This window comes from Anabrus simplex, chromosome 2 (assembly GCF_040414725.1).
Source record: "Anabrus simplex isolate iqAnaSimp1 chromosome 2, ASM4041472v1, whole genome shotgun sequence".
Taxonomy (NCBI): domain Eukaryota; kingdom Metazoa; phylum Arthropoda; class Insecta; order Orthoptera; family Tettigoniidae; genus Anabrus; species Anabrus simplex.
In genome coordinates, this window is record NC_090266.1 from 480885302 (window position 1) to 480908363 (window position 23062).

At 39.0% G+C, this 23062-nt stretch overlaps 1 protein-coding gene across 1 annotated transcript in view; it reads left to right on the forward strand.

Moving 5' to 3' along the window:
* Positions 1 to 767: 767 nt before the first annotated feature.
* The window catches only part of LOC136862894 (protein SSUH2 homolog), a 744003-nt gene continuing 721708 nt past the window's right edge, over positions 768 to 23062 (forward strand). The window contains exon 1 of the mRNA XM_067139173.2: positions 768 to 896. The gene's annotated coding sequence lies outside the window, so the exon portion shown is untranslated. The remainder of the gene's footprint in view (positions 897 to 23062) is intronic.

Genomic DNA, 23062 nt, shown 5'->3' on the forward strand with positions numbered 1-23062 from the left:
GAGGCGAACACAAATTTAATTTTACGGGAAGAAAGAAGAGAAATACGGTGAAACGACGCTAAATAGTTGCGTAACGGGCACAATATCGCTCACCAAACAGCGGCTTGAATACGAATGTCAAAATATCAGATGTGCGGAGGAAAAGATTGGATCGCTGATAATTGGCGAAAGGGCGATTAAACCCAAAGTTATTTATGACCGCAATCTCGATCCGCTTATCGGATACTCTGAGGCACAATTAAAGGAATCGGTAAGAAGTGACAAACTCGCTATCGGATTTCTTTGCTTCTTTCGTGAATTACTTATTTCGTTTAAGCAAATTGTAAGAAATACGTTGTAGAAAATAAGTCAAACAATTGCTCTTCGTCTATCTTTGATCTCATATCTGTTTGCTGCCTTCTAAAATTACTAGTTTTAGTGATTTTTTAAATAGTTTTTAATATTCGAACGTGTTGCAATGAGCGGGCGAGACAGATCAGTAAAGAGAACTCTAGCGGCACTTGCCGGAAGTATCTCGAGGACGAGTGTAGTGTGCTGTATTTCCCGGCCTTGTGTATCTCGTAGGCAACGCTCTAACTCGGCATTTTTACATCCTTTGAAAATCCTCGATACAAAACCTCTCGATATTCCCAACACTATATAAAAATAATTTGAAATTTCGATATCGATTAGTCATTGATTTGTTTTATCAGGACGAATAGGTTTTATCATAGATTTTTCAGAATTTAGAGCGATTTAAAGAGGGGGTTTAGTTAACGCGTTGGTTAGGAATATACCTAGTTATGCCCTCGTAATATAATTCCTCTCAGGAAAAATTCTCTTGTCATTCTTTCGTTTGGTAGTAGAATGTTGTTAATCATTTTAAGTGAGTTGACCCCTGTTGACAGCTGGACTGTGTAAGTAGATAGAAGAGAATTTACAGGTTTGATATTGATTTTATACTGAGGGCTAAGTACGGTGATCTTAAACAGGGGACATAATTCAGATTAACCACAGATTAGAAACGAAATGCCTTCACAGAAGGTATGTTTAGAGGACGGTGATCCTTTCGACGTTTTCAATATCACGCTTAACTATAGCCGGTTACTGAACTCTTTAATTTGTTAGCTACAGAGTTTCTTCGGATAGGTGAAAACCATGCAGAGCTACATAGTTCTTCCCTTTGATATCCTTGATATTTTTGTTACGTACTTTATGGTTGCATCCTATTAGAACTAAAAAAAAAAAAAAAAAACCAAACAAACAATAAAAACATTTGAGTGTTGTTCTTCACTAACCCTTGAAATTTTAGTTTGAAAATATTTTAACACGGAGACAAGTTAGGTACCAGGATCCTGTCAGCATTATAGTCATTTAATAATAAATCATGTTTCATATGCCAGTTGACATTCGAAATACCTATTATATGTAAATAATAACTAGCCACAATTTTGTTGTTAATTCTCTCTCAGATAGGCTAATTTGCTCACGCAGTTTTGACCCTCTGATTCTTTGAATTTTATTCTTACGGGGTTCAGCTTTAACTGTTAATGTTGTTTGCACACACAAAATTATTAGATAAACTGCGTTTTGTTCATGCTGTCCTATTTGGCTTCTCAAACAAACATGCCATTTCCCTGTAATCACTGCAAATTGTCTTGCAATGACATATGCCCCTGAACAATTTAATTGCTCTGGTGACCTGCATTTCCGGTTTTTTCCCCCCTCCCACATATAGCTTTACGAGTTCTCACCCCAATGGTCCAGAAGCATGATCTTATGTCATTGCTGTTTAGAGTGGATTGATTCACATTAAAATGTTTATTGCAGCAATGTCATTGATGTGAAAGAAAACAGGTAATAGCAATTAGTTCGTTCTGATTTAAGCTCAGATACCTGTTGTCTGCCACTTTGTCATGAAGTAAAAGGTGTAGAATGGAAAAAAATGAATTGGCTTTCAAATCTTCTTGTCAAAGGAGTAGTTGTTGTTTTGCTCCATTAACAAAAATATCCTAGCTTAATTGTTTTGTTAGGTAGTATTCTTCTAGATGGTGGATGTTGAAGTTTTCAGTTTAGCAAAGGAAATATCCTGTTTTCCCCCTTTTTTAATGTGCCATACAATGTGAGATCCTGTGAAGCATGTGAAGTGTCAACAAAGAATTTAACTGTTATTTCATACCCTTTGCCAGACAAGGCGTAATGTCATTAACTACAAAAGCCTCTGGTTTCTTTCTGTGCATCCTCCTCTCCAAACGTACACTTGTAAGTTTGCTATATTTGCTGTTTCCCGATCAACTATGGCCTGAACGCTAATGTTATATTTTTCTGGTTTTTACTTCAGATAAAACATTTTATACTTAGTTCTAAATGGAATGTACTGTTCATTTACTGCAGGGTCACTAAACTTCATGTGGCTGATTTGAAAATAGGTGGTGGTCTACTAGAAATATTTTATAAAAATTAAAACACATGAAGTAATTAACAATTTTAACAGCACTAATGCATTTATAAGAATATAAAAACTGAAATAAGTTACAATCACTTTAATGTTGTTTCTCAGTGAGAAGGATGGCACTCGTTTTCTGCCACAATTTTTTTATGGCATTTGAAATACCATACGTATTGTATGTAGGCTAAGTAATAAATAGCCACAATTTTTGTTGTTAATTTTCTCTCAAATAGGCTAGTTTGCTCATGCACTTTTATACCCTCTGATTATTTGCATTTTATGCACACAATCAAACATTCCCAGAAACTAGCGTTAAACAATAGTATTACTGACCAAGGGACTGTTTCTAAAGCACAATACTGAATCGATGATGCTTGTAGTCTAAACAGGACCAAAATCCAGGTCATCGCATAGACTCGCGGTATTCCACACATTATGGTACTACTCACAGGTACTGTAATGCACACATGTAACACAGACCTATGGTGTTTCGCACATTGTGTCTCCTATTGCTCTCCACATAAGTGGACTAACCACAGGGACTAGCACTATCCTGTGGTGTTCCTCACATAGTGGGTACTAATCACAGGCAAGGCAGAGAGAGATGGAATAATCCAGTTGCTAATATCGATATGACACAGAACAGTCAACAAGCATAATGTCTTCGATTAAGGACCTCATTGGAGATCCAAATAGTCCTACCTTTGAACTTTACTCAAGTAACTGCTAATCAGATATCAAATCAACTGATCTTCAATGGAAAAACTTAAATATCTAAGTCAAACAGGGAAAAGCTTTGAAGGTCGAATTGAAGAAGGGACTGATTTTTTAATAACATTTTTACAACAAAACTTTTGAAAGCAATCTACAGTCAAATTAAACAAGGCAGCTGGCTTGGATGACCTCAGAGTGGAATGATAGGAACAGTTGTTTGATATTTTTAACTTCATATCCATTCATTCATTCTTTGTCCTCACGTTTTGAATTCTGGTCAGTGGAGGATTATGGATTTTTAATTGTCTTTATATCTCATCTCATTTCGTGCCATTAGGGGCCGATGACCTAGGTGTTAGGCCCCTTTAAACAACAAGCATCATCATCAACATCATGACCATTCCTAACTCTGTCTTACTAACCTGCACCTTCTTCTGAAACTCTTTACTTCTCTGTTATAATATATTGGGTCTTTACCCTTCCTTACTACCTGTTTTCATACTCCTTAGTAACAGCTTTAAACCCATCCCAAGGACTGTTTAAAATTTCATATACCATTTTCCATTCATTCATTCATTCATTCATTCATTCATTCATTCATTCATTCATTCATTCATTCATTCACTTCTGTGTCCAAAACAATAACACTTTGCCAGTGAGTAGCAACAGTTACGGCTTTAACATTTGCACTCGTAAGGTCTTATGTTGAACATTTGTCCTTCATCAAGGGGCAGGCCAGCAAGTGTTCTGGCTCTTGTGAGATACTGCATTCACAGAGTTCATTGTCGTCGTGAGCCTGTTGAACGATTTCCAAATTTCATATGGCAAGCTCTGACCAAGTTCCATTTTCTCTGGAAGAGAGATGATTGGGTCCTTGACTTCTGCCTTCCATATCTTCGCATGGGCAGCTTCTTGTGAACCTTTGAGGGCTGCTCCTCCTCTCAAAAACCTGCTTCAGTTAGGACTTAAGTTTGTCAGACTGGCAGACAGCCAAAAAAATGGATGTCTTGAGTCAATTTCTTGCAGTTTCTTCTCAGATAACAGCTGCCATCCTTTGGAAATGAGGTGGAGAAATTCCAGTAAGATATCTTCTGAAGTGACACAGTCCTGGAAGTCTCATTCAGATATCTTTCCACCTCTTTGGAATGTGAAGTAGAAAGCCAGACTGGTATTGCATCATCAGCAGCTGAGAAGCACAATCCAAAGGCTGAGGTTGTGAGAGTGTTGGGGTGAGTCCACCATGTCCGTCCTCTTAGATGTCTTTAATATGTTATTGCATGAAGCTACTTTGCTCTTGGTGTTCAGGCCATGCTGCCTGAAAGACAGTCTGGTCAAGGGTGACACCGAAATATTTTGATGTAAAGCAATGAAGGAGTTGTCTTGGCTTATTTATTATGGAGGTGGAAAGCACAATCTTGCATTTTGGTTTTGATTTGACTTCAAATTATTTCTTATAGAATGTGCCAAGTTCCTTCAAAATAAATGACAAAGAATGTTCTACTTCTGCAAAGGTAATTACAGCTACTGCAGTATCATCAGCATAAACAAATTGCCGAGTACCTTCTGATCTGGGCTGGTCATTGATACATATGTAGTGAAGCTATGGTTCTAAGGCACTGCCGTTTGGTAGTCCATACTTCTGGAGGTGCCAACGGCTAATTTTCCCGAGAAGAGATGCATAAAACTTGTTCTCGAGGAAAATTCTTATCAGTGACAAAGAATTTTCTACTTCAGCAAAGGTAATTGCAGCTAGTCCTTAGTCATTTTATAAACCTTACGAAGTAGTTTGTTATGATTAACAGTGTCATATGTAGCAGTCAGATCTGTGAATGTTACATCAGTAAGGCATTTTCCATAAAAGCCATCCTCTAAGTACTGAGCAAAGTTCAGAATTTGCCTGGTTTAAAGCCTGTTTTCTCAGGAATCAGCTTGCTATCGATAGAATCAGATATTCTGTTGAGTAGCATTCTCTCCAGCAACTTATAAGTGTGACACAAAGGCTCTCAGGGTTCTTGCCATGTTTTAGGATCGCATCTATATGAGCTCTTCTCCATAACCAATGATCTTTAGCCTGGATGCACAGTTGTCCAAATTGCTTTATTTGTTCCAATCTGAGGTCATCCAAGCCAGCTGCCGTGTTTAATTTGACTGTAGATTGCTTTCAAAAGTTCTTCCATTGTAAAAATGTTCTTTAAAAATCAGTCTCTTCTTCAATTCGACCTTCTTCCTGTTTGACTTAGATTTTTAAGTTTTTCCATTGAAGGTCAGTTGATTTGATATCTGATTAGCAGATATTTGAGTAAAGTTCAAAGGTGGGACTATTTAGATCTCCACTGAGGTCCTTAATCGAAGACGCCATTCTTGTTGACTGTTTCTGTTTCATATCAATATTAGCAACCGGATTATTCCATCTCTCTGTGCGTGTTTGAATGAGAGGTGACAGCAGTGATTGTCCAGCTTCCACTGTTTCCCTGGAGGAGGAGATCTGTCTTATACAAGTTAATGTCATTTTCCAAAAGAATTATATCCTTATCAAAAAGACCTGGAATGTATTCCAGTCTGCAACACCTTGGTATGTTTTTTCATGAGACTTTCTTCTGTATGGAAATAAAGGTGTCAAAATTCTCTGGTTGTGGTTCTACCTTCCCCATGGCTACATCAAGTTTAGAGTTGAACTTATGCCAGGTTGCTTTCTTGAAGTTAAATCTACGTTGGAAACGTACACATTCTGGTTTGACAATTGGCTCCATTCTGAATGTTAAGGTTCGATATTGTGAACGGGAAATAGCCTTGCCAACAGTTTAGATGCACTATTCCAGCTAGTTTTTTTTTTTATTTTGTAAAGAAGGATAAGGTCAGGATTATATCCTCTTCTACACCGACTACTGTTAAATGATGTTTGTTGTATCAGGTCATGAACCACACACAAGTCCATTATTTTCAGATCACTTTTCTAGCTCTGCACCTTTTTCATCTCTATATGTATACCCCCATGCAGTTTCATGACAGTTGTAATAAACAATTATTAAGTTGATGTTATGACACTTGAAATTGGTAGGCTTCTCAAACACACAATTCTCTTCTGGGGGCTTGTAATCAGGTGTTACAGAGAACTGTGTTGTTCCGACAGGGAAAATTTCTCTCCGACATTGCAGCAGATGTGATATATAAGCCAGTCGTGAAGGGTATGGCATTACATACATACATATCCCACGTCGTTCCATCTTAAGCGATGGGTCGGCAAACGAGGCTTCTCCACCAGTTGCGGTCCCTGAACTTCTCTCCTTCTTCAATGCTTTCCAAAGTATGTCCTCTCTGTTGAATGTCAATCTTCACCATGTCCTTGTACCAGAGTCTTGGTCGCCCTCTTGGTCTTTTGTCTTCAAGTTTTAGATCATACATTTTTTTTGGTAATCTGTTATCACCCAAGCGTCGCATATGTCCATACCATCTTAGTCGCTGCACTGTTATTTTGTCGTGCAGTCTTACAACTTGAGCTTGCTTGCGGATTTCCTCATTATGGACTCTGTCCCTCCGTGTTTTGCCGATCATGCTACGGACAAATTTCATTTCTGCTGCCTGCATTCTACTTACATCTTTGTTTCTCATGGCCCTTGTTTCGCAACCATAGGTCAGGATTGGTATGTAGTAAGTTTCATATATAACTCTCTTTCATTTTGTTGGTATTTTCTTGTTCCATATTATGTCTTTAACTATTTTGTAAAAGTTGCTACCTGCCTGAATTCTGTGGGAAATTTCCTTATATATAGAACCAGTATCAGGGTATGGCATTACTATATTTATAATGTGGCTTTTTCGGAAAAAGTGTCATGCCTTTGATTCTTGGTCTTTCATGGTTTTATGTACAGCAATGGCATCAGTTACACTGACTGCATAATTCTGCTAGTAATCTTCTTTCTGACTGGATTGACCCTATATATTTATGGACATAACTACAAGTTCTGACCTTGATAAAGTCTCACTGGTTTTAGTTGATCGTTTCGAGTCATTTTCTGATATTGCTCGGGGTATGCACAATTGCTGTTATTTTCCAGTCATCACTAATTACTTTTTTTTAAACTCCCTAACTGGGCGAGTTGGCCATGCGGTTAGGGTCGCGCAGCTGTGAGCTTGCATCTGGGAGATAGTGGGTTCGAACCCCACTGTCGGCAGCCCTGAAGATGGTTTTCCGTGGTTTCCCATTTTCACACCAGGCAAATGCTGGGGCTGTACCTTAATTAAGGCCATGGCCGCTTCCTTCCCACTCCTAGGCCTCTTCTATCCAATCATCGCCATAAGACCTATCTGTGTCGGTGCGACCTAAAGCACAAAAATAAAAAAACAACAAACAACTCCCTTACGTCTCCCATATCAACCACTAGCTGGAGTGCCAGTCGTTGATGGGACAGTCACTTCCCATGTGCATGATTACATGTTAGTCCACTCATCATATTGTTCTCCATATTTTGAAATGTAAATGGGCAGCAGCTTGTTGTGACGTATTGGCTTCTCTGCGCTCTGTGACCCTTTGCACTTTGATATATATATATTTTTTTTTGTGTGCTATTACATATCTTGATTTGCTCTCTTCCTTCCCGTATATGAGAATGCCAAGTATAGGGTTAATATTTAAAAATTTCTGACAGATGTACAATGCTAGAATGATCTTCATAGCACCTCTCTTTAGGTCTATAGAATGAGTCACCAGCTGTGTGCTATTTTTGTAAAAAACCAACCTTAAGAGAGATCCATTGAGTTTTATGCTTTAGCCCCTTCTGAACCACCCCCTCCTGCTGACATTTTTTAACAGCTTATAGCTAAAATTATACTAAACCTTATTCTGAACTGAAATACTAAGTGTCATTTAAACCCACCCATCTGTTTTTCTGTGAAGTTGTAACAGACACAGACAGACAGACAAATATTAAACTGAACTCGACATGACGTCAGTATTGTCAGAATACAATATTGACCGACTGGAATGTTGCATTTAAAAGCAATGCTGTCATATGAAATGCTCGATCAAATTAAAAACGTGCACAGCTCTGAGCTTGCATTCAGGAGGTTGTGAGTGTGAACTTCACTGTTGGCAGCCCTGAAGACTGTTTTCCTGGTTTCCCGTTTTCACACCAGGCAGATGTACCTTAATCAAGGCCACGGATGCTTCCTTCCCACTCCTAGCCCTTTTCTGTCCCATTGTCGCCATAAGACCTATCTGTGTTGGTGCGACGTAAAGCCAGTTGTAAAAAAAAAAAAAAAAAAAAGAAAAAAGAAAAATGGCACTGAGTTTTTCTCTTTTCATGAACAGTACTACGGTGCCAGGTTCGAGAGCTGGAATGACTCCACCACAGGCAGTGGTAAACACTGTGGTGCCGTTTTCCGTTAAGTTTGAACCCTGCCCTTTCCTGTCAGTGCCTCATTGCAGCGATCAAATAGCAAGAATACTATGATGAACCAGTGTGTTATGTAATAGTAGTCATCAGAACACTTATTTACATTTGTCTGTCATGGCATGCTAAAGAAAAGAAAGTTATCTCCTCGGCTACTGCCCCGCCAGTATTTAGCGGTTTGTTCTACAGGGCAAGCAGCATTAATGCCATCTATCAGAAACAAGTGCCAGTAGAGCAGACATAGCTCATTACAACAAACAATAGTCAGGTAAATGCTATTATTGATCAATTTTGTGAGCCTTCAATAATGCAGGTCTTCATATTTAGTTTTCTTCCGATTCTGTGATATTAGGTTATCCAGGTAAAAGGGAGTCCTCTTCGTGCTTTCATGACATTACCTCACAATTTTGTCTCACTTTGATAGTCATTGTTACAGTTTTCCTTGCTGGTACGGGCTTATGACCATGCAGATTTTCACCACGAGACAATCGCAACAAAAACCACCACAATTGCCAGTTAACATGATTGAATAATATTTCCATGCTAACTATGCTCGACGTTGACAAGGATTAAGCAAAAATGTCTAAATTGGTTATGTTATTATTTGTTATTGTTATCATAGCCAGTACAGTGATACTGCATAAGACATAATCGCCAACTGTATTATCTATAGCATTTGTTATATAGTGTTTATCGATAGGACAACTATTGATGTAGATATTTGAGAATTAAATTGTAGGCCTTTCCCTAAACTACCACTTCACTTCGTGGGAATCAAGTTATTTGTAGCCTACATTGTAGTGCCTTATTCCCAGACTTTACATATCGATTTTCATTAAATTCTGTTCCACCATTTTCTCATGATGTGCATACATACGTACAGACAGATACAGAGGTTGAAAATTAAAAATTGCATTTCCTTCTTACCATGGACATGGCTGATGCAGAAATACCATTCTTTTTTAATTCTGAGAAATGTAGAGACAAAACTATTTGTGTTATATATATAGTACTGCTTAGGGAGACTATTGGCAAAAATGAGTGCAATTGGACTAGACAAAAGAGTAACTGAATGGGTGGCTATACTGTATTTCTAGAAAATAGATCTCAGAGAATTAGAGTAGGCGAAGCTTTACCTGACCCTTTAATAATTAAGAGGGGAATTCCTCAAGACAGTATTATTGGACCTTCGTTTTCTTATATATATATATATATATATATATATATATATCACAATATGAAGATAAAGCTGGAATTCAAGAGGTCAAATTGGGGCAAATATTTGTTTATATGAAGGGGAATTAGGGATTGGAATAACTTACTAAGTGAGATGTTCAATAAATTTCCAATTTCTTTGCAATCGTTTAAGAAAAGACTGGGAAAACAACAGATAGGAAATCCGCCACGTGGGCGACTGCCCTAAATACAGATCTGTAGTGATTGATAATAATCCTACCTTTACAACCTTTTTTTCTGTTGCATATATTTTTAACTGCGAATAAAACAGTGTTGTGATCACTTATACCATCTGTCATTTCATTTTGTTTATAGAGCTCATATGATTTTATCAACTTAATGTCTAGAATATTCTTTGCTCTAGTCAGTTGGTTCTGTGACTTTCTGATTCATCTGTCCTTCCCAGATGAACTTATTTACATTTGTCTGTCATGCTTTGTCATTTTCATTGCCCTCCCATTTAAATTTTATAAATTGAGATCATTCGCCAAAATTACATTCCTTTCTGGGCTGTTCCTCACGTGGCTGATAAGCTTCAATTTTTCCAGGTCTGTACATCCCAAAAACATTAAGTTGCCAATTATCCTGAGAGAGGAACCTTATACCTTATGTTTCTCATCCTTAACTTTTTCATAGCTTAAAAATTATTTTTTCACCGGTATGAACACTCCCCCCTCCTATCGACTCTATCCTGTTTCTTTGATAAATACTCCAGTTTCAGGAGAAAATTTCCACCCCCCTAATATCACTTGAGCTCAACCATGATTCAACTACTATTACAATATCTGGTAGGCCTAAATATATATCTATTAAATGACGTAATTCTCTTCCTTTCCTTCAAATACTTGTACAGTTGAACAATAACAACTTCGTCATCCTTGACTCCCAGCTCCCTGTACTCTCACCATTGCTCCCTATTCCACCCTGTTTCTATGAATGTACCACCATATAACCTACCACTCTATAACCCCTCTAAACAAATTCCCAAAACTTATACATTTGTCTGTCATGCTTTGTAATTTTCATTGCCCTCCCATTTAAATTTTATAAATTGAGATCATTCGCCAAAATTACATTCCTTTCTGGACTGTTCCTCACGTGGCTGATAAGCTTCAATTTTTCCAGGTCTGTACATCCCAAAAACATTAAGTTGCCAATTATCCTGAGAGAGGAACCTTATACCTTATGTATAGTTTACACTGCCGTTTATTAGTTTTTGGTTAGTATTACTGAAATCAAACCAGTGACTGGAAGTAGCGCGCAAGCAAAGTCCAAATAAATAAGAAGAAAAAGAACTAGTCAACTCTAGGCACACATTTCTATCCTACACAGCCATTAGGACCTACAAATTTCACTCCCAGTTACCCATATACCAATGCCATAGTCTCTTTTAAATCCCTGATCCCCCTCCAGTTAGTATCCCTCTGAAAACCATATCTGCTCTCTTCTCTCATGCTGCCAAAACCAGATCGCACTCATTCCCAACTGTGTCGGTACCCAGTGTTGCTTATTTAGCCATTTTATAGCTATTTTGAAAAGTCATTTGCTACAAAATTTTGAGTTTAGCTATTAGCTACATTTTAGCTGTACATTTTAGTTACGCAAGCTAATTTGACTATCTCCCTTTTTTAATGCTTTCTTTAGTAATTAATGGATTTTTGTAAATATTCTTGGTGAATGACACACGAGTTGTACTGCATGTTCAACTTATAGGCGACTTTTGAAGAAATGGTGCAGTGGTTATTAAATACATCACTCACTACACTCTGGTTTCAGGACTACATTGCATCATTATAGGCTATCACTCGGTAAATTCCTGACTTCCATCGGTTAGCTTCCTGGTTGGCTGAGAGTCTCGTATTCAGATTGAGACAACGTATAAAACAGTGCGGTTGCTAAATTAGTGAAATATATGACTGAAAGTGATACTGTAACATAATACAGTAATAATTTTGTAGTGTACATATAGTTTCGAAGAACATTGGTGAGTACTATAGTTTTAATAAATAGTGAAAATGCCTCCTAAGTATATGCAACAGTATAGAAAAGAGTGGGAATTTAAAGGGTGGCTTCAACCTGTTTCTAATGGTAAAACTAAAGCATACTGTTAAGTATGAAATAAAATTGAAGTTGTTTAAGTTCACATGCACAACGTGATAAATATAAAAGAGCGGCCGACTGCTTCACCTGTCAGCATCGGTGAACAAATTTCCACACTACAAACTCATTAGGCGTGCATGAGGCAGCGGGTAAAATAGCATTGTTTGTGTCAGAACATTGTGCTCTACTCACTGGTGACCATTTGTTGGAACTCAGCAAGTTCATCTAGTCTTGTTTTAAGCTATTTTAGTCAGTAATTTTAGCCATTTTTAATACAGTTTAGCTACATTTTGTGTTCATGAGTTGACAACACCTATTCCTGCTTGCACTTATACCTGTTCCTGCTTGCCTTACATTGTTGGTACCAGTGTGAAAAACTACCCCCTTCTCCTTTCCTCAACATCTGTTTGAACCTGATTCTACCGAGCAAGTGGCTGTGAGGTTTGGGTCACGTAGCTATCAGCTTGCATTCGGGAGATAGTGGGTTTGAACCCCACCGTCAACAGCCCTGAAGATGGTTTTCTGTTGTTTCCCAATCAATCAATCAATCAATCAATCAATCAATCAATCAATCAATCAATCACTACTGATCTGCATTTAGGGCAGTCGCCCAGGTGGCAGATTCCCTATCTGTTGTTTTCCTAGCCTTTGCTTAAATGATCGTAAAGAAATTGGAAAATTATTGAACATTTCCCTTGGTAAGTTATTCCAATCCCTAACTCCCCTTCCTATAAACGAATATTTGCCCCAATTTGTCCTCTTGAATTCCAACTTTATCTTCATATTGTGATCTCTCCTACTTTTAAAGACACCACTCAAACTTATTCGTCTACTGATGTCCTCCCACGCCATCTCTCCTCTGACAGCTCGGAACATATCATTTAATTGAGCAGCTCATCTCCTTTCTCCCAAATCTTCCCAGCCCAAAACTTTGCGACATTTTTGTAATGCTACTCTTTTGTCGGAAATCACCCAGAACAAATCGAGCTGCTTTTCTTTGGATTTTTTCCAGTTCTTGAATCATGTAATCCTGGTGAGGGTCCCATACACTGGAACCATACTCTACTTGGGGTCTTACCAGAGACTTATATGCCCTCTCCTTTACATCCTTACTACAACCCCTAAATACCCTCATAACCATGTGCAGTGATCAGTACCCTTTATTAACAATCGTATTTATGTGATTACCCCAATGAAGATCTTTTCTTATATTAACACCTTCGTACTTACAATGATCCCCAAAAGGAACTTTCACCCCATCAACACAGTAATTAAAACTGAGAGGACTTTTCCTATTTGTGAAACTCACAACCTGACTTTTAACCCTGTTTATCATCATACCATTTTCCACCGTCCATCTCACAACACTATCGAGGTCACCCTGCAGCCGCTCACAATCTTGTAACTTATTTATTACTCTGTACAGAATAACATCATCTGCAAACAGCCTTATCTCTGATTCTACTTCTTTACACGTATCATTGATATATATAAGAAAACATAAAGGTCCAGTAATACTGCCTTGAGGAATTCCCCTCTTAATTATTACAGGGTCAGATAAAGCTTCGCCTACTCTAATTCTCTGAGTTCTATTTTGTAGAAATATAGCCACCCATTCAGTCACTTTTTTTTTTCTAGTCCAATTGCACTCATTTTTGCCAGTAGTCTTGCATGATCTACCCTATCAATGCCTTAGATAGGTCGATCGCAATGCAGTTCATTTGGCCTCCTGAATCCAGGATATCTGGTATATCTTGCTGAAATCCTACAAGCTGAGCTTCAGTCGATTAAACTTTCCTAAACCCAAACTGCCTTCTGTCAAACCAGTTATTAATTTTGCAAACTTGTCTAATATAATCAGAAAGAATGCTTTCCCAAAGCTTACATACAATGCATGTCAAACTGACTGGCCTGTAATTTTCAGCTTTATGTCTATCACCCTTTCCTTTATACACAGGGGCTACTATAGCAACTCTCCATTCATTTGGTATAGCTCCTTCAACCAAACAGTAATTAAATAAGTATTTCAGATATGGTACTATATCCCAACCCATTGCCTTTAGTATATCCCCAGAAATCTTATCAATCCCTATTTTCACACGAGGCTGTACCTTAGTTAAGGCCATGGCTGCTTCCTTCCCACTCCTAACTCTTTCCTGTCCCATCATTGCCATAAGACCTATCTGTATCTGTGCGAGGTAAAGCAGATTGTAAAAATAAGAAAGAACCTGATTCCTGGATAACACTCTACCCTGGTTCCCTTTCTTCAAATTTTTGCCGTGCACCTAACAGTAGACTACATGTTTACCAGAGCCAGATCCTCTCCCCACTTGGTCTCTTATTTACCCTGATGGTTGCAGAACTTCCTTCCTCCTTTTTTCCCCCCCCCCACTCCTGACCTTGTTCCACCTCTCTCGTCCTATCCTCTTCTCTGTTTTCCATTCCTACCTTTCCCTATCCTCTTATCTACCCCCTCCTCTGTAATACTTCATTGTTCCTCATCTTCTCTCTGCTGTTCTACCAGCAAAGTAATCCATACCGATTCTTCATTAGTACTTCTGAAATCTCCCCCTGATTGGATCCCTCAGCCCTCAATTTCCTTCCCCTCAAAACATTCTCCCACCTCTCTCTCACAGGTTCTCCCCTTCTTCCCATTGCATTTTTTTTTAACCTACTGTATTCTGTACATTGTTTGAGCAGACCTACCTTCATTCCTGCCCTGCATTAGAAGCCTAATTATCTCCTTCAATTGCTCTTCTCACATACTCGTGAATGCCCGCTCACACCCACAGTCCCTTCACCTGCATTCAGCCATTCTTCACAGAAATGTGAAATATTATGAAGATATCAACAAAAATTGTATTTGGGAGTAAAAAAAATATCAGAAAGAAATATTGTGTACTACACATATAATTAAGAGGATAACTGCAATACTAGGCATCATCATCGTCGTCATTGTACAGTTCCATTTTCCCAAGTACTGTTAACCTGCCAGTGGTCGCTATATGAGCAGAATGCTCATGGTCATTGAAAATCATCTGCTCTTTTATACAGCATGTAGATTCGAACTTGAGCCCTAATGTAACTTCGCAAAGCAGTTTTGAGAGAAGTACGGATGCATTGAAAGTCACGTCTGTGACCTTTAGAAGGGACAGGGAGGGAGGAATTATCAGCGACCGTCAACAGTGAGCATTTCGCTTCACATGCGACCAGTCACGTTGGTGCTAATTTCTGTGTGTGTTATAGTTTCACTATTGTTGTATGTTGTTTCATAGTTGAAACAGTTTTTTGCAGCTTATTGTATTAATGTGTTTTGTAATTAGTGCGTGGCGATGACTTCAAGTCATGACATTTTAGTTTGGTTTGATGAAATTCCTAGTGATCAACTCGAGGGCGAGAACAGTGACTCGGATAGTGAAAGTGAACATAGAGAACAGAATACGGATATTGAACAGTCCAAGACAGACGTTCTAATGGAACCGTACCTGGAGAGCAATCTTAGTTGGCAAACAACCTATGTTGGAGATAAATGAGAATTTCTTGTTATGTGACAGTGTTTGTGTAGGGAAAAGGTGGCAAAGTGGGGCAGACACCCTCCAAGAAGAAATCCACGCTCACGTACTTGTGCTGCAAATATAGTGACTCATCCTCCTTGTGTAACGAGCATTTTGAAAGATGCACAAACTATTTTAGGAAGCTGGGAATGTGTTTTTCTAAATACGCTTATAACCATTTGAGATTACTCTTATTTGTAATTTTATTTGTATTTTTGTAGTGTTAATTATAACAATTTGAGATTTATTCTCATGTTCATTTAAGTGTTAATATATTTACGTTTGTATATTTACGCTTGAAATCGTTTGATATTTATTATGTAAACACGTCATATCACACTGTGAGCATTTTGCTCAACGCGCGACTACTCGCGTTACTTGCATCCTAGCGACCACTTGCGGCTTAATGAGCCTCTTCCACTTCTTCCTGTCCATATACAACTTGTCATGGAGAACATCATTCTCTGGTAACTAGATCAATCTTGGTCATGTCCATCCTTCGGGTTTTAGGTCTTCCTGCAGGTCTTTTCCCCTCCACATGTCTTTCCAAATTTATTCTGGCTGTTCTTGTAGGCTCCATCCTCATCACATGCCGGTACCACCATAGTCTGGATGTGCCAATTCGGTCTAATGGGATATCTTTATTCCGGCTTCTTTCCTCACCTCCTCATTTCTTAACTTGTCCATCTTGTTCTTCTGGATGGTGGATCTAAGAAATTTCATCTGTGATGCTTGCAGTCTTGATGAATCTCTTTTTGTGAGGGTGCATGCTTCAATCCCATAGGTCAATATTGGTATGAAATATCTGTTAAACTTCATCAGTTTGGCTGGTTTTGGAATCATGCCATCCCATAAGTGTTCTTACTTGTTGGTAGAATTCTGATCTCTTTTGCACTCTGTTTGTAATTTCCTATCTGACCGAATTATCACTGGAGATTACACTTCCAAGGTAAGGAAACTATCCACACACTCCAGCTGGTGGTCTCCTAGTTTTACACTTGCTGGACGCCCTTCTTAAAATACTGTAATAGAAATAACAGGTTGAATGAGGCTATAGAAATCTAGTTTAAATTGAATATGGATTTTTTTTTTTTAAAGCGTATAGTTTCAGCCTCATAGGACCATGGTTAACACTTTGTCAGCTTTTCTGAATTTCCAGTACTCCATCTTGATGGAGAAAGAAGTTCTTTGCTCTTCGGACTACTTGGCACCAGGTCGTCTTCTCACTCTTTCTGGAAGATCCTTTAACCTGTGTTCCCAGGCCCTGAACATACTTCTTTTTTGAACCAGTGTCTCAGAGACACTGGCCAGATCCTCCTCCACTCTAGTTGCCCATGGAGAGGTAAATTTCAAAGTCATGAGAAGATCAAGAATTCTTTGAGATATTTTGGTGTTCGGCATCTGAGACAGCTGACTGTTAAAAATAACACGGCGCTTCCTCAGAGTACAGCTGCACGTTTATCCTCAGGAAATATTCGCCATCAGAATTTTGACGTGGGTTTGAGGATCTTTCTTAGGAATTACCTTTCTTTCATTTGGAACTTCTCTGTGTCACCGTGGTGAGTGAAGTCCAAGCATTCAGCAGCTCATAAGGTAAGGTTTCATGACATGCTATTGTTGTGTAGTGGCAGTATTTGGCCTGCCATGAGACCAAGCTGGACTGTTAAGTAGGTTTACAGACATGAAAAGCTGTTTCCAGGAATTAATCTGATACAGTAACTCTGTTCTGCGTAATTCGTATTTGTACGTAATTTACTTTAGGTCCCGGCAAAATGTAATTTAAAAGCGTGTTGATTAAACCTTATTTATACGTAATCCGTTTATACGTAATTCGCTGTTATACGTATTAAGTGTCACTGAAATATAACTGAGTTGTGCGTAATTGTAATGAGCACGTGCTTTTTAAAAAGAAACTACTGTATTTACGGAGTTTCCTCTTTGTCGGCGTAGGCGGAAGTAGAGCGGTCGGGATTCGGTGCTGAAACAGAAGACAAAGAGTTTCACCTAGTGACATTGTTGACCCTTAATTATTTGCAGCGTAACAAAGGCCAACCTAGCGAGTCTCCTTCGCTCTCTATCTCGCTCCTCTTCTACCTTCGTCGTTTTTTACCTTCACAATGCCGCCAAAGATTAAGATACATTACAAGCAAAGTGGGCGGTTTCGGTGCGGAAACAAAAGAAAATACAGTCAGTTTGTTTGAAAATCAGAATTTCTTTCGTGGGAACAACGGAGAAGTAAAATGTCCACAATGCCGGTATCTGGTGTTTACTGTTGAAAAGTAGTTTTGTCATTCAGTTGCTTTTGATTGGCCATGGAGAACAGTAAAAAGGAAAAGTTATACCCTAGATGAAAAAGTAAAATTTATACGAGAAGTGGACGCTAATCCACACAAAACAAAAACTGAAATTGCTTCAGACTTAGGGATTGCTTATACCACACTATGTACAGTCATCAGTAAAAGAAATGTTATTTTGAATGAGTTCTTAAAACTGGGTTGAAAATCAGCAAAGCGCAGCTGTCAGCAAGGAGGAAGGTACGTAGATTTGGAGAAAGCACTTTTCACATGGTTCCAGCAAAAGCGGGCTGCAGCTCTACCAAGTAGTGGAGACATGTTGAAGGCAAAAGCGATAGATTTAGCTAAAATGATGAGTATCAGTGCTGATTTCAAGGCTTCATCAGGATGATTGCAAGGATTTAAAGATCTTCATGGAATCACAGGGAGAACAATTTGGGGTGGCTCAAAAGCTGTGGACGACGTCAGAGTGCACCACTGGAAAGAAGAGGTTCTGCTGGGTGTCGTAAACGATGATCAGCCTCCAAACATCTACAATTGTGATGAGATTAGCCTATTCTACAATCTCCTTCCTAATGAAACATTAGCTGAAAAAGGTGACTCATGCCATGGAGGGAAGAAAAGTAAAATTCGTGTAACAGTACTTCTCGCCACCAATGTAGATGGATCTGACAAACTTCCTCCACTTGTGATAGGAAAATCGAAGAATCCGAGGTGTTTTAAGGGTGCGAAAACAAAACCTACTCAATATGAATCCAACAGAAATGCTTGGATGACTATGCTTCTAATGGAACAGTGGTTGAAACAATGGACATTAAAATGAGAAATAAACAGAATATCCTTCTTCTTATGGATCGATGTGCAGCACATCCACCTCAAATCGTTCTGGAGAATGTCCAAGTGGAATTTTTCCCTCCTAACAGTATCAGTGTTCTACAACCGCTTGATTTGTGCGTCATTGCAAATTTCAAAGTGCATTATAGAAAAATGCTGGTTCAACATTTAATAACACAGTGATGCAGGAAATGAACCTCTCTTCATTAATTTGCTACAAGCCATGGACTTTATTTGGGCTGCCTGGAAGCAGGTGGCATCCTCCACAATCAGCAACTGTTTCCGCAAAGCTGGTGTCTTACTAGAAGAGGCTGCCTCTAATGATGATTATGGGGACAAAATTTTGTCTGGCAATGAGCTAACCCTACTGGAGGGTGTAGAGTTTGATACTTTTGTGCATTTCAATGTTAATCTGGCTGTATGTGGAGAACTACCGGATGAAGATATTATTGCTGATGTATGTCAACAACGCGGTGGTGAGGGACCAGCTACAAGCGATAGTGACAGTGATGGAGATGGAGATAACGATTTGAATCTTGAATCACTTGAACTGAGTGAAGTGTTAAGTGCAATCAATGTGTGTAGGCATTACATCAGTGGAAAAGTTGTAGTGAAAATGCTTTGAATTCATTACTAAGTTTGCAGAACGAGGTTTATACTCTTAATGCAAGAAAAGTGAAACAAGCCAACCTGTCTGATTTCTTTAAGGCTGGACCAAGTTCAAAATAATATTTTCTGTCTTAATGTATTTATTATTTGCAAGGATTTACACATGTAGGTCTACTCCATTGGTTTTTCAGTAAATATGTTATGTATTGCATAAGTCTGATTTCTAAGTAATTTGAGTTACAAGTAGTTTTTTCTGTTCCCCTTGATATACGTATAAGTCAGGTTCAACTGTATTTCAGACCTCCTTTCTCTGATGCATTAAAGGAAATTATCTCGCTGAGATACTTGAATGGAAATTCTAAATTCCCATGGAGGGAATTTAGAATTTCCATGGGAATTGCTAGGCAGGCATTAATTCCATTGTGGAGTTTTATCTCCCGTGTGCAGTTGTCAGACTGTGCCTCATAAATAGGCTTCTGACAAATTCACCTGCATACACCCCAGCATCAGTGGGTAGGGTCTGACACATCCCACTCTGACGAGTCTAGTGTCAGACCTAAGACGAAATGCTGGTTAATAGAGCAAACACCTGAAAAGCCATACATCTAATTTTTGGTCTGAGATACTTGAATGCATCATTTGATTTTTCCATGTTTGGTACCAAGAATGGTTCATGTTTGTGGGTTACTGTAGTCACGTCCTAGTTCGTGAACCATGGGCAACGGCTGAGTGGCCTAGTAAGTGGTCCTTAGAGTCGGGATACCAGTTGCTATGGAATGGGAGTGGGCATCTCGGACATATTCTGAGTCGTGGCCCTCCTTGTGCTCAGGCGGCTAGGACTATACAATTCACCGGTGGTCCATAACCCGTTAGAGGAGAGATCCTCACTTGGACTATGTGCAAGTAGGGCAGCATCCTGCTTCATGAATTTACCAAGCTCAGAACACTTTAAGCAAGCCTCGGACCTATGGGAGTAATGGAGTCCCACTCCCATTTGACAGGCGAGGGACTCCTTGGAAACAACTTGGCGAACGAAATGGAATTCGATGGGGAGCTATCAATATTAATGGGGCTTATGGAAGAAAGAAGGTAGAACTGGCTGAGTCAGCAAAGAGCTAGGAGCAAGTGATATTCGGTTAAGGGGAGATAAGGAGGAAGAGATAGGAGATTATAAAGTGTACTTGACGGGTGTTAGAAAAGGAAGGGCAGAGTCTGGGGTAGGGCTCTTTATCCGGAATACCATTGCACGCAACATAGTTTCGGTTAGGCACGTAAATGAGCGAATGATGTGGGTAGATTTGTCAGTGGGAGGAATTAGGACAAGGATTGTGTCTGTGTATTCACCATGTGAGGGTGCAGATGAGGATGAAGTTGACAAGTTTTATGAAGCATTGAGTGACATTGTGGTCAGGGTCAACAGCAAGGATAGTATAGTGCTAATGGGCGATTTCAATGCGAGAGTTGGGAATAGAACTGAAGGATACGAAAGGGTGATTGGTAAATGTGGGGAAGATATGGAAGCTAATGGGAATGGGAAGCGTTTGCTGGACTTCTGTGCTAGTATGGGTTTAGCTGTTACGAATACATTCTTCAAGCATAAGGCTATTCACCGCTACACATGGGAGGCTAGGGGTACCAGATCCATAATAGACTATATCTTAACAGACTTCGAATTCACGAAATCTGTTAGGAATGTACGAGTTTTTCGCGGATTTTTCGATGATACAGACCACTATCTGATCTGTAGTGAACTAAGTATCTCTAGGCCTAGGGTAGAGAAAGTGAAATCTGTCTGCAAACGAATAAGGGTAGAAAATTTCCAGGATGAGGAAATTAGACAGAAGTACATGGATATGATTAGTGAGAAGTTTCGAACAGTAGACAGTAAGCAGGTTCAGGATATAGAACGTGAATGGGTGGTATACAGGGATGCTGTAGTAGAAACAGCAAGGGAATACCTAGGAACAACTGTGTGTAAAGATGGGAAAAGGCGAACATCTTGGTGGAATAATGAAGTGAGAGCAGCCTGTAAACGTAAAAAGAAGGCTTATCAGAAATGGCTCCAAACAAGGGCCGAGGCAGACAGGGATTTGTACGTAGATGAAAGAAACAGAGCGAAACACATACTGTAGTTGTTGAATCCAAAAAGAAGTCATGGGAAGATTTTGGTAATAACCTGGAAAGGCTAGGTCAAGCAGCAGGGAAACCTTTCTGGACAGTAATAAAGAATCTTAGGAAGGGAGGGAAAAAGGAAATGAACAGTGTTTTGAGTAATTCAGGTGAACTCATAATAGATCCCAGGGAATCACTGGAGAGGTGGAGGGAATATTTTGAACATCTTCTCAATGTAAAAGGAAATCATCATGGTGGTGTTGCAAACAGCCAAGCTCATGGGGAGGAGGAAAATGATGTTGGTGAAATTATGCTTGAGGAAGTGGAAAGGATAGTAAATAAACTCCATTGTCATAAGGCAGCAGGAATAGATGAAATTAGACCTGAAATGGTGAAGTATAGTGGGAAGGCAGGGATGAAATGGCTTCATAGAGTAGTAAAATTAGCGTGGAGTGTTGGTAAAGTACCTTCAGATTGGACAAAAGCAGTAATTGCACCTATCTATAAGCAAGGGAACAGGAAGGATTGCAATAACTATCGAGGTATCTCATTGATTAGTATACCAGGCAAAGTATTCACTGGCTTCTTGGAAGGGAGGGTGCGATCAGTCGTTGAGAGGAAGTTGGATGAAAACCAGTGTGGTTTCAGACCACAGAGAGGCTGTCAGGATCAGATTTTCAGTATGCGTCAGGTAATTGATAAATGCTACGAGAGGAATAGGCAGTTGTGTTTATGTTTCGTAGATCTAGAGAAAACATATGACAGGGTACCGAGGGAAAAGGTGTTCGCTATACTGGGGGACTATGGAATTAAAGGTAGATTATTAAAATCAATCAAAGGCATTTATGTTGACAATTGGATTGCAATAACTATCGAGGTATCTCATTGATTAGTATACCAATTTTACATGTACTACTGAGGATGGCCCAATGCCGGGTTGAAACGTCTATTTATGTGTGAAGTTTCGTCTTAATTGGACGTAAAATATATAGTATTGACTAGGAGGATTTAAATAGTTTTGTACAATTTTGTAAGAAATTCAACTGTCAATACGGATTTAACATGAGATTCATAGTCTGTAATGATATTCTTTTGTGGAAAGATCTGACTGCTGCAGGAGTGGGTCTTATGAAAGCCAGCTTGATATTCACCAATCTGTGGATCAACAATAGGTTCAATGTGACTGTGAAGTGCTTTGACAGGATTTTATAGGCAACTAAATGAAGAGATATGCCTCAGTAACTGTTCACATCTGCTTTATTGCCTTTCTTATGGAGAGGATGTATAAGAGCTGATCGCCACTCCTTAGGAATAGTTTCGGATTCTCATAAAATGCAAAGTAGTTTTTCTGTTTTGGCAACAAAATGGGGACCAGCCATTTTCAGAAGTTTGGTAATTGTGGAATCTTTGATATTGGGGTAGATGCAATGATTTGTGTGATTTCTTCTCCATCAGCAGGAAGAGAATCTGGTGAAATAAATGATCGGCAAGAAATTGTAGATGCTGGATGTGGGTAGTTGAGTAATGACTGAAAATACTGAGCTAATCATTCACAGTTGTCATGATTATTCAGAGTAAGATACCATGCTCACCCTGGGAACATAGTGAAGGGGCTTGGTAGTTGGTATGTTCAGATTTGAATCATAATGCACACATCTTCATTATAGACTATTATGCCTTTCAGCATTCAGCCTGCAAACAGCTATAGATTTACTTAATGTCTCCAAAATCCTCTATTTGTAAGTAACTCTGAGGCCTCAATTAGTTCCATACCTCTTTATCTTTAAATCA